This window comes from Culex quinquefasciatus, chromosome 3, assembly GCF_015732765.1.
Source record: "Culex quinquefasciatus strain JHB chromosome 3, VPISU_Cqui_1.0_pri_paternal, whole genome shotgun sequence".
NCBI classification, from domain to species: domain Eukaryota; kingdom Metazoa; phylum Arthropoda; class Insecta; order Diptera; family Culicidae; genus Culex; species Culex quinquefasciatus.
Window position 1 is genome coordinate 19,781,682 of NC_051863.1, and position 10,539 is coordinate 19,792,220.

General features: G+C 35.0%; 1 protein-coding gene across 2 annotated transcripts in view; it reads right to left on the bottom strand.

The window, feature by feature from the left end:
- The window catches only part of LOC6047792, a 160,943-nt gene extending 150,639 nt beyond the window's left edge, over positions 1–10,304 (bottom strand). For both annotated transcript variants that reach the window (XM_038264993.1, XM_038264992.1), the window contains exon 1: positions 9,619–10,304. The gene's annotated coding sequence lies outside the window, so the exon portion shown is untranslated. The remainder of the gene's footprint in view (positions 1–9,618) is intronic.
- Between the last annotated feature and the right edge of the window lie 235 nt (positions 10,305–10,539).

A 10,539-nucleotide genomic window follows, 5' to 3' on the forward strand; every position in this document is an offset into this window, starting at 1 on the left:
AATTTCACTTTTCCTACACTTAGAATATTTTTGAAAACCCGAGATTATGAGATGATTTACAAGGTTAAATTTTTTCAATCGGGACTTAGCTAAAATGGCAGTTTTGTTAATGGACATTTTTATTGACTTTTTCCACTTTAATTTACTTTAAATACACTAGTTAAACTAATCACATTAAAAAGTATTTTACCGCATATAAAATTTCAACGCAAAGCGCAAAAATGAGCCCACGCGCTCGCTCACTCTTTCTTTTCTCTCTTCTTTCGTTCACTGCTCGCACGCAACGCGCGCGACATGTCGTGACAGGAATCGGCAATCGGCAGACAGACAGCTTTTGCGTTCGTGGCGGGCTGGTTTGTTTACGTTTTCGCGCAGTAGTTTTCCACGGATAAATTGTAGTCCGCGAATCGCCGCGGGTTGTGAGTACGTTCTGTGGCCGAGGGAGTGTGTGTTCGTCCGTTCCGTAGCGTTCGGGAGCCGTGATATGTTGTGTTTAAGTGATTGTTTGTGTTTTTGTGGCTGGACGCGAAGAAAAAGTTTCGCTCCGTGTTGACGGGTGCAAGGAAAGTTTCGGCCAAGCCGCTGCACCAGAAAAGTAATTATCTTGCCCAAGATGCTGCTGTGGATTAACGAGGAAAGGATTTTGGCGGATTCGCCAGGACAAGGGACAAGGGTTTGTTTACGTTTTTGGTGCAGTAGTTTTCCACTGATTAACAACAGCCTGCGAATCGCTGCGGGTTGTAAGTGCGTATTTTGGCCGTGGGAATGTGCGTTCGTTGGTGTCGTTTTATGTGAGAGTTGCGAAATGTTGTTATTTATGTGAAAGTTGATGTTTTTGTGGCTCGTTGGAGAAGAAAAAGTTACGTTAGCGGGCCGCAGTTCGAAGAATCGAAATCCTCCTGCCTGCATGTCGCTGGTCATCATTCCTCCTCCTCCTCCAGCAGGTGCTATCAAGACGCGGATCAACGTCGGAATGATTTTGGCGAATTTGACAGTTCTCGGTGGAGGAAAACAGCAGTTTCGATTTGTTTTGGTTTTTTGTCGTCGCGTTATCAGAATCGCGATTTGTGGAGGAAACGTATTTGGTCCGTGTGTTTTCGCGAGTGTGCGTGTGATTGTTTACGTTTCTGAACCTTCCTCTTGTGATTCCGGAGGAGATGATTAAATTGTGTGGCTCGCAAGCAGTTTCACGGAGGAAGATGAGTCCACCTGAAGTGGCTACAGATGTTGGTTCTACTAGTCAACCGACAAATATTTTTCGACGATTTTTAAAACTCAGATAAGTATTGCTTGTTTTCTTTTTCTTTGTTTACTATTGAATTTTTAATTATTCCATAAATTTTGTTTGAGAATTGATGCTTTGTGTTTTATTTTCTCTTACAGATCTACTAACGGGCATTTTCTGGACATTCGGCTTCTAGAATTTTGTTTACTTTGACCAATCAGCTGCAAAAATGGATTGTGCTGCAATCATATGCTCTCTGGATGGATTGGATGAGGATTAACAAGGTATGTACGAGAATTATTATTTCAAAGTGAACCTATCACTTCAGTTTAGAAATTCTTTCAAACATTTCAATGTTTGTTTAGCAAAGTTCAGTTTTTCATTTTGTTATTTATGCTGATTTTGAATACACATTATTGACTTTTGACAGATTGATATAAAATTCTGAAAATAAATTATTTATTGATAAGGATTGCATATATTTTTGATTCTTTCCTTTAAAGACCATATTTTTGTTTATTTTTTTGTTTGGGAATTTTATAAATTTAAATGTTTGTATAAGACCGAGCCACGTTGCCCAGTTGTAACGCTTCCGCCTTGACAATATTTACAAATTTCTACACTTTCAAATAGGTTTGCTAGAATTTCAGGAAAATTTTCAGCGGCCAATGCAAATAAATTAGTGCATTATTGATTTGTTTAGTTCAATTGTACAGATTTTCGTAGCTTTTTCTTTGACTTGGCTTTACAAAAAGTTTGATTTGTTTTAATATTGTTAGTAGTATGCAATTTTGGATGTAATTTTTTGTTGCCCCCTGATTTTTCGGGCAAACTTCGAAGGAGGAGTGACAAAAACTTTAAATAAAATTTTTACCAGCCTTACTTATTCACACTAAACTTTGAATTAATTCGAATTATACGGCAAATGATACAGTCATTCCACATATTCGGAACACTTTTGTGATAATTTGTCAAAAGCATGCCAAATGCATCTTTTCTGTATTTTTAGGACCTTTATTTGGACATTCTTTTGCTATTTCATTAATATAAGCAGTACTTTTAAAACAAAAACTGCATTTCGAGACTATTTTATTCAGAGCAGCAAATCGCTGCTTCCAAATTGCCTGTTCCATAATTGTGGGATGTTATTGTGCCTCCCACAATTGTGGAACACCTGAATTTAACTGATATTTTCACAAAAAAAGTTAGCAGACCATTCATAAAACTTTACTAAGCATGAGTTTTACTGGTTTCCGAATGTGAAGTCATTATTTTTATAAAAATATGTACCCCTGGAGCGATAAAAAAGATTGTTTACATCGTTAGAAAAAAGTGTTCCGAATTTGTAGATTTCAAGGGTCGAAGTTTTTCTTCAAAACTTGATATAAAACGATAAAATTTGCAGTTGTTCGATACAGCATTCGAAAGATCGCAAAAACAGCTGTCAAATGAAGGTAAAAGCGAATCATTATGTTCAATTATCGATTTTCTATGATTTTTTGAATATTGGTCGATCTGTAAACTGTTCCTAATATGAGGGATGACTGTATACAAATATTTAAAAAAAATTTAGATTGTCATTATGTTTAGTCTTCCAGCACATTGTTTGCTATAGTTTTTAATTTTAGGTTTATTTAATAAAAATAAATTTTACTAGAAAATCACATTATATCATTAAATTAATTTGTTTTATTGAAATACAATTGAAAAACAGTCTATATAAAACTTATATTTTCTTACTGAGTATTATGCTTCCTAAATAAACCAAATTATTACAGAAAAAAAATATCTGGAAACATCACAACTTGTTATAATACTTTTATGTTTTTGAATGATATTTTTCGCCCCATATTTTTCCAGGAAAAAAATTAACTGGTCGGGATAATTTTATGTTTATGGATGATATTTTTCCGCACCATAGCATGATAATTTGAAGTTTCCAACACGAACTTAAGTTGATAATTTTTTGATATGCGTAGAGTAAATTATGTTCGCGTTTATGTTTGATTAACTCTTAACTGGAAGTTAACAGGTACTTGACATGTTTGTGTTTTTGCGAACATGACAAGTTTGCAGGAAGATGTAACTTTCTGCCCGGGCGATCAATAACATTTTGGGTTATTCATCGAACAAATCTTTGTTATAATTCGTTGTTATTTTAACAACTAATCCGATCATGCCAATAATGGTTGGAGATACTTCCATAATGTGGACAACAGACAATTACAAAAATTTTAATACAAAGACATAAGGGGTTTGCTTATAAACATCCCGAGTTATCGCGATTTTACGAAAAAAAGTTTTGAAAAAGTTGGTCGTCATCGATCATGGCCGTTCATGGTCACCCACGACAGACACGGACCACGAAACAAAGAGAAACGCAAAAAGTAAATTTTTCAAAACTTTTTTTCGTAAAATCGCGATAACTCGTGATGTTTATAAGCAAACCCCTTATGTCTATATATCAAAATTTTTGTAATTGTCTGCTCTACAACTTTGTAGAACATTGTTACACTCTTAAAAATAACCATGCAAAGTTAGAAAAACCACGAAATTTTAAAATGAAAAATTTTGTTCTAAATAAAAAAAGATGATGTAGATTCGAAAAGTTCAATTAATTTCCCATAAAATGTCATGTTTCAAAATTTTTTACAGTCGAGTAACGGAAAATGGGAGAATTTTTAAAACTTTTTTAGTGTTTTTTCGATGTAAAATACGTTTTTTCGGAATTCTGAAAACGCCATCAAATCGGGCGTCTAATTTTACATAAAAGTCCCTTTGACACCAAATTTCTATCTCTTCACCGTTTCAGGCTGCAAATTTTTGAAAAACACCTTTTTTTCGCATGTTCAAAAATGGATGGGGTCGTACCACCCCTCCGTCACGATGTATCAAAAAACGGACCGGGCGACTTTTCCCGATTTCGTGTGAGTTGGTAGAGAATTACCCATAAAATGTTATTCCAAAGTTGTTTTGGCCTTTAGTCAATATCATACCAATAACAAATTTTGTTATGATAACATATACTGTTATTCAACTCTTATTCAAAAATTGGTTTTTTAAGAAGAATCCATAACAATTTCTGTTATTTTAAAAGTATTTTTTATTGAAATGGCATGAATTAAGTCATTACCGTCTGTTCGGGATGAGATTTGGCAAAATCATCAAAAAATCTTTATTGATGGTATCGAAAATATTCATCATGATTGAAATATTTCGATAATTCTTGAGAACTTTTTCAGAAGGTCCTATCTACCATTGATTTCCTATGCAAATAAGAGCTTTAAAAAAATTCCAATCTGGATCAGACTCCATTTAAATTTTTAATTTTTTTTAGGTTCCTAATTTTTTTTTGTCGATACTGGATAGTGCGTTGTAGCAAAAAAAATAAAACTGATCAATATTCATCATTTATATTTTATTTTGTTTACTTTTTCGTGGTGGACAGTATTAGCGTTTTTTATAAACAAAAAACTGTTACAGGTGTGAACACTTATCTTTCTTTTTATATATATTCAGCTCATTTGTTTTGTAATCATAAGTTTTCAACAAAAAAAAAAACACAATTTTGATTCCAATTAATTTCGATACATGTAACGTAGCCTTTCCAGGATATCATGTGTTTATTTTTGTTTTTTTTTTTTTTTTAAATTTTCTAGTTGATTGATTTAAATCACACACAATTACTCATATATTTGTTGAATGGGATTAAACTTAAATAAGGGTCATTCCATCTGAAGCGGAACAGCATTTGAAAATTACCCTCTCCGATCCTGCTCAAATTTGGCAGAGCTGTTGATACTATCAAAAAATGCAAGAATCCCGAATTTCATCCAAATCGGACCACCCCCTCCATTTTTGTACCTCCCCAAAAAATCGACTTTTTGGCGATTTTTGGCCGAACCTCCTAGTTTCAAACGGCGATAGCTCAGGAACCACAAATCTCAGAAGGTCGTTCTTGGACTCAATTTTGAAGGAAATTGGACGTAGAATCCATTTCCGTGATCAAAATGTTGATTAATTTATTTTTTCTACCTGTATTGCGCAATGGAAAACTTTAAACGGCCGTATCTCAAAACACCCCAACTTATTTTTTTTATTTGACCTCACCATCGTGTTCTCCGGCCAATTTTACATAAGAATCACCTATCGACAGAAATGAATATGTTTCGTTCCAGAGATATCGAATTTTAAAGTTTAGTGTTTTTGAGATTACCTACATCAGCTTCATTTGCCGCATTTGCTAGAAGCACACAGGCGGGCTGATCAATAACTGCTACCTGGCCATTTATTGAAATAATATTTCATCATAAACAATCTTCATCAAATTGAGCAAAAATTAACTGTATAATACTGTAGGAAACTGAAGTTTAATCGCAAATGTTTATCTGCTCAAAAAAATTAATGAAGTGAATTTCTGTGTTAACCCACTGGACAGAGCAATGACGACACACAGTAAAGGGCAGAATTGGATTCCGACGGAGCGAGAGGAAAATGCAATTCTCGGATTAGTTTTCAAAAAGCCGTAAGAGCCATTGTTAAACAAAGTCCTTTTGCATCGGTATTCGACCTACTTACGAAAAACCAATATCAAAATGCTCGAGATTGTTCATCTACACGTCCTTCAAGTGCCCCAAACTTAAAATAAATGAAATTTTGTTTCATTTTCTAGAAAAACGAAAATTAGTGTCAGAGGTCACAATGGCTCTTACGGCTTTTTAAAAACTCACCCGAGAATTAATCTTGTTAGTAAAACTGAAAAATAAGTGCACGATACATTATTGAGTAAAAATATGAATTAAAATGAATAAAATTTGTCGATACGTTGTACTCTAGTGAAGAACGATCACAAAGAGTAGGAAAAGGATTTCTGGAATGTATAAAACTGAAAAATGTAAGAAAATCACAAAGTTTGATCTGCTGCAAAGCGGCTAATTCTCCAAATTTAGTTGCGATGATTTCGACACCGTCCGAACAACAGTGTTTTTTTTCATCTATCATTCTTGGATTCTTGGAACACAATACGGCTGCTGTCCTCACGTATAAGGATTTTTTTAATTAAATGTACCTTGACCAAAATCATATTTTAATGAAATGGAGCTGGCTCACTATATAAAAATTGATTTAATATGATCAATCTAAACCATAAATCAGAATTATGGTAAAGTGTCAATAATAAACTATAATAATAATAATAATAAAGCAGGTTTTGGGGTTTTTGCTGAATGGCACTATTTTGCTCCACTTCATTAATTTTTTTGAGCAGATAAACATTTGCGATTAAACTTCAGTTTCCTACAGTATTATACAGTTAATTTTTGCTCAATTTGATGAGGATTATTTATGATGAAATATTATTTCAATAAATGGCCAGTTAGCAGTTATTGATCAGCCCGCCTGTGTGCTTCTAGCAGATGCGGCGAATGAAGCTGATGCAGGTAATCTCGAAAACACAAAACTTTAAAATTCGATATCTCTGGAACGAAACATATTCATTTCTGTCGATAGGTGATTCTTATGTAAAATTGGCCGGAGAACACGATGGTGAGGTCAAATAAAAAAAAATAAGTTGGGGTGTTTTGAGATACGGCCGTTTAATGTTTTCAATTGCGCAATACAGGTAGAAAAAATAAATTAATCAACATTTTGATCACGGAAATGGATTCTACGTCCGATTTCCTTCAAAATTGAGTCCAAGAACGACCTTCTGAGATTTGTGGTTCCTGAGCTATCGCCGTTTGAAACTAGGAGGTTTGGCCAAAAATCGCCAAAAAGTCATTTTTTTGGGGAGGTACAAAAATGGAGGGGGTGGTCCGATTTGGATGAAATTCGGGATTCTTGCATGTTTTGATAGTATCAACAGCTCAGCCAAATTTGAGTAGGATCGGAGAGGGTAATTTTCAAATTTGCACTTTTTCGTGCACAGTTGAGATGGAATGACCCATAATGCATTTTGTTAGCATTAAAAAAATATCTTTTAGTAAAATTAAGGTAAAAAAGTATTTTAAAAAGAAACAGTTTTTCAAAATCTAAATTATACGCAAAAATAAATAATATATATTTTTAGAAAGCACGATCAGAATTAACAACAATGGTTTTGAAAGCATACAATACAGGGTAACATTGGGTCTGGAGGTGAGATGGGGTCATAAAAAAATGCTGAAATGTGTATGTCCCAATCTCATCCCCCAGAATGTTACTCCTGATGGCGGTACTAAAAAAAACTTAAAAATAATATATTAAGTACAAACCTTAAAGTAAACAACTACAGCAATTAGTTGCGATATTTAGGGCTATAAAACTGAAATTTTGTGACGTGTCGATTGTAAAAAGTTAGACGGCATTCTTAAATCTGCTTGAAATAACTGCAATTATGAGTAAAAATAGCAACAGTCCAGGAAACAAAATATTCACCTTACCAATTTTACTTGAGCTCAACTATCTGAAATTTTAAAGAATTTTCATCAGCTGAATTCACAATTCTGTTATTCTGATTCAAATGAAATTTGAATAATTAAATTATCAGAATAATACGCAAAACATATCAGCAAAACGCAGCATATCAAAAGCAACACTTTTAGCATTTAGGGTATGTTTAGGAAAAATATATTTATAAAATTTCTTATCTTGTTTTCTTATTCCAGAATTGTCTAACTTACAAACCAAATCCTCCAACAACCTCATTGTAAAAATAGTCAAACTTTGTTGTAAATAACTTTGAGACAGTACTTTGGGGGATGAATAAAAAAGTCATACCGAAAATTCCCGTAGTTTTGAAGATACTAAAATGTCTGTAACAAAAATCATGGTGCAAAAGCTTTGGTTGTTATGTACTGTTAAACATGAATTGATTTTAACTCCATTGGCAATCAAAATATTTTTTTTATTATTCGCTCAGTATGTGCAACTTGTGTACTTATTTAACTGATTTAAACAAAGTGTTTATGATAAAATATCTCCAGCTGCTTTGCGTTTCGTTGATTTATTTCATTATTTCACATTCTTTTTGCCTTCCTCACTGAGGTAAGGCTATAATCCTGCTCTAAAATTGAACTTTTTATTTAAAGCTCGAAAACCCACCTTGATGTAAACATATCGACTAAAAATCGAAAACTGAACAAATGTCTGTGTGTATGTGTGTGTGTGTATGTGACCAATAATGTCACGCAGTTTTCTCAGCACTGGCTGAACCGATTTTGACCAAACCATTCGCATTCGACTTGGTTTAGGGTCCCATACGGTGCTATTGATTTGTTTGAAGTTTGGATAAGTAGTTCAAAAGTTATGTATAAAAATATGTTTTCGCATATTTTCGGAAATTGAATAAATGGCAGTAAACTGAACGAAACATCATCATGTTATACATCATTAGTTAAGTAATTGAAAGATCTTTCCAACGAGTCCAAAACATTGATAATCTGGCAACCCTGTCTCGAGTTATAACCACTTAAGTGATAATTATGTACTTTTTTGTAGCCGGATCTCACCTAAATGTATGTAAACAATGTCCGGATCCATCATCCGACCCATCGTTGGTTAGGTAGTCAAAAGACCTTTCCAACGAATCTAAAACATTGATGATCTGGCAACCCTGTCTCGAGTTCTGTCCACTTAAGTGATATTTATGTACTTTTTTGTAGCCGGATCTCACTTAAATGTATATAAACTATGTCCGGATCATCAACATCAAAACAATTGATATTTTTTTGCCTTTCCGGTGCATCGGATTCCTATGAAATATTTCAGTGAAATGTTTGACATTTTTGGTAAAGTTATAATTTTATTTTATATAATTGTTTTGGCATTAACAACAGCGTTCAAACAAACTTGAAATGAAAGTTAATGTTAGAATTTATCAAATAATACAGTTTTGACTTTCATAATGCGAACTTATATCCAAATAATTGATAAAACAAGATGAGGTGTCCGGGTTTTGAAGCGTCCCGGAATTCGAATCATGACGTTGTGAACTACAAGTGCTGAAAAAATTGGGTTTTGGAACTAATTCCATATTTTTTTTAAACTTGTCAAACACATTTGGATATGATTTTTAAGTGAAACAAACGAATTTCCAATTTCGTGCGTGACGTTAATACACCAGCTTTTGGAATGCTGTAAACTTGGCACCAGCTTTCAATGCTCCGTCAAGATGAGAGTGCAATAGAAAAACTTTTCATTCTGTTTCAATACTGAAAATTTAGGAACTACAAAAAGTTCTTTAATGAACAAAAGTGAGCCATCAAAATAAGCTCGATCAACAATCAGGACGAATCGCAAAAAAATGCCAAATTTTGAAAGAATAGAAATCAACCACCCTAATCCATGTATAGAACAGTTACGGAAACCCAAAGTAGGACGAGAATTGAATTACCACCAAACCACGTTCCACTTACTTCCAATTTGCGCGTCTACTGCTGCTGCTGCTTCTGATCCGGGATGTTTGCTTCTTATCTCGAACCCAACTCTGTACCACCAACGGAATCCTCAAGTTTCAACGAAGCAATTGTACCCCCTCGTCTGGGACATTCAGTTACACTTTTCGCCCGAGCTTAGTTTGATTCTTCCCTTTTTCCCCGTTACAAATCGCCAGCTTTGCCCAACTTCCGTATAACTTGAGCGATGGCTCCACGTGTACACAATTTGTGCTGTTGCTTTTTCACGATTTATCCTTTTCCCATAAACCAATTTCCTGGTTGGGCCAGGGGGAGACACACAAAAAAAAAAGTGAGCGGAAAAACTCGCAACAGCTGGCACAAGTGTCGTCCTGTACACACAACACTCCGAGACAACCCCCCCCTTCACACACTCAACCCAACCTGCTCCACAGACAAGCGGAAGTAAACCTCTCCACACGCAAACACTTGAGCTTTTCTCGGCACCCCAAAATACACCAACACCTACACGTGACAAATATTCACGAAAACACGACGCGACGCGAATTTTACACTTTTTTTTCGTTTGCCACAAAAAACTTCTCCTCACTAATTAGTGGTAGAACTTTTCCCCGTTTTTTTTTCTCTCTCCCCCAGGATGAAGCCCGAAAAACACGTCCGAAACGCTCCGAGGACCACGACGAACTGGTTTTGTGGAACTTCTGATCCGGAGCAGGATGCTGGGCAGTTTCAAACATCACCCCCGCACGTGCCACCCACTTGGCTTTTCCAGCGGAAAATCGAGAGAGAGAGAGAGAGAGAGAAGGAGAGCAGCGAAAGCACGAGAGCAAAGGATGCTGCCGCGCGTCGGGGAAAATGAACTGCCCCCACACGCGGTATCCTGGTGATGTAAACAAGAAGGAAACCGGAGAGGGATGTTTT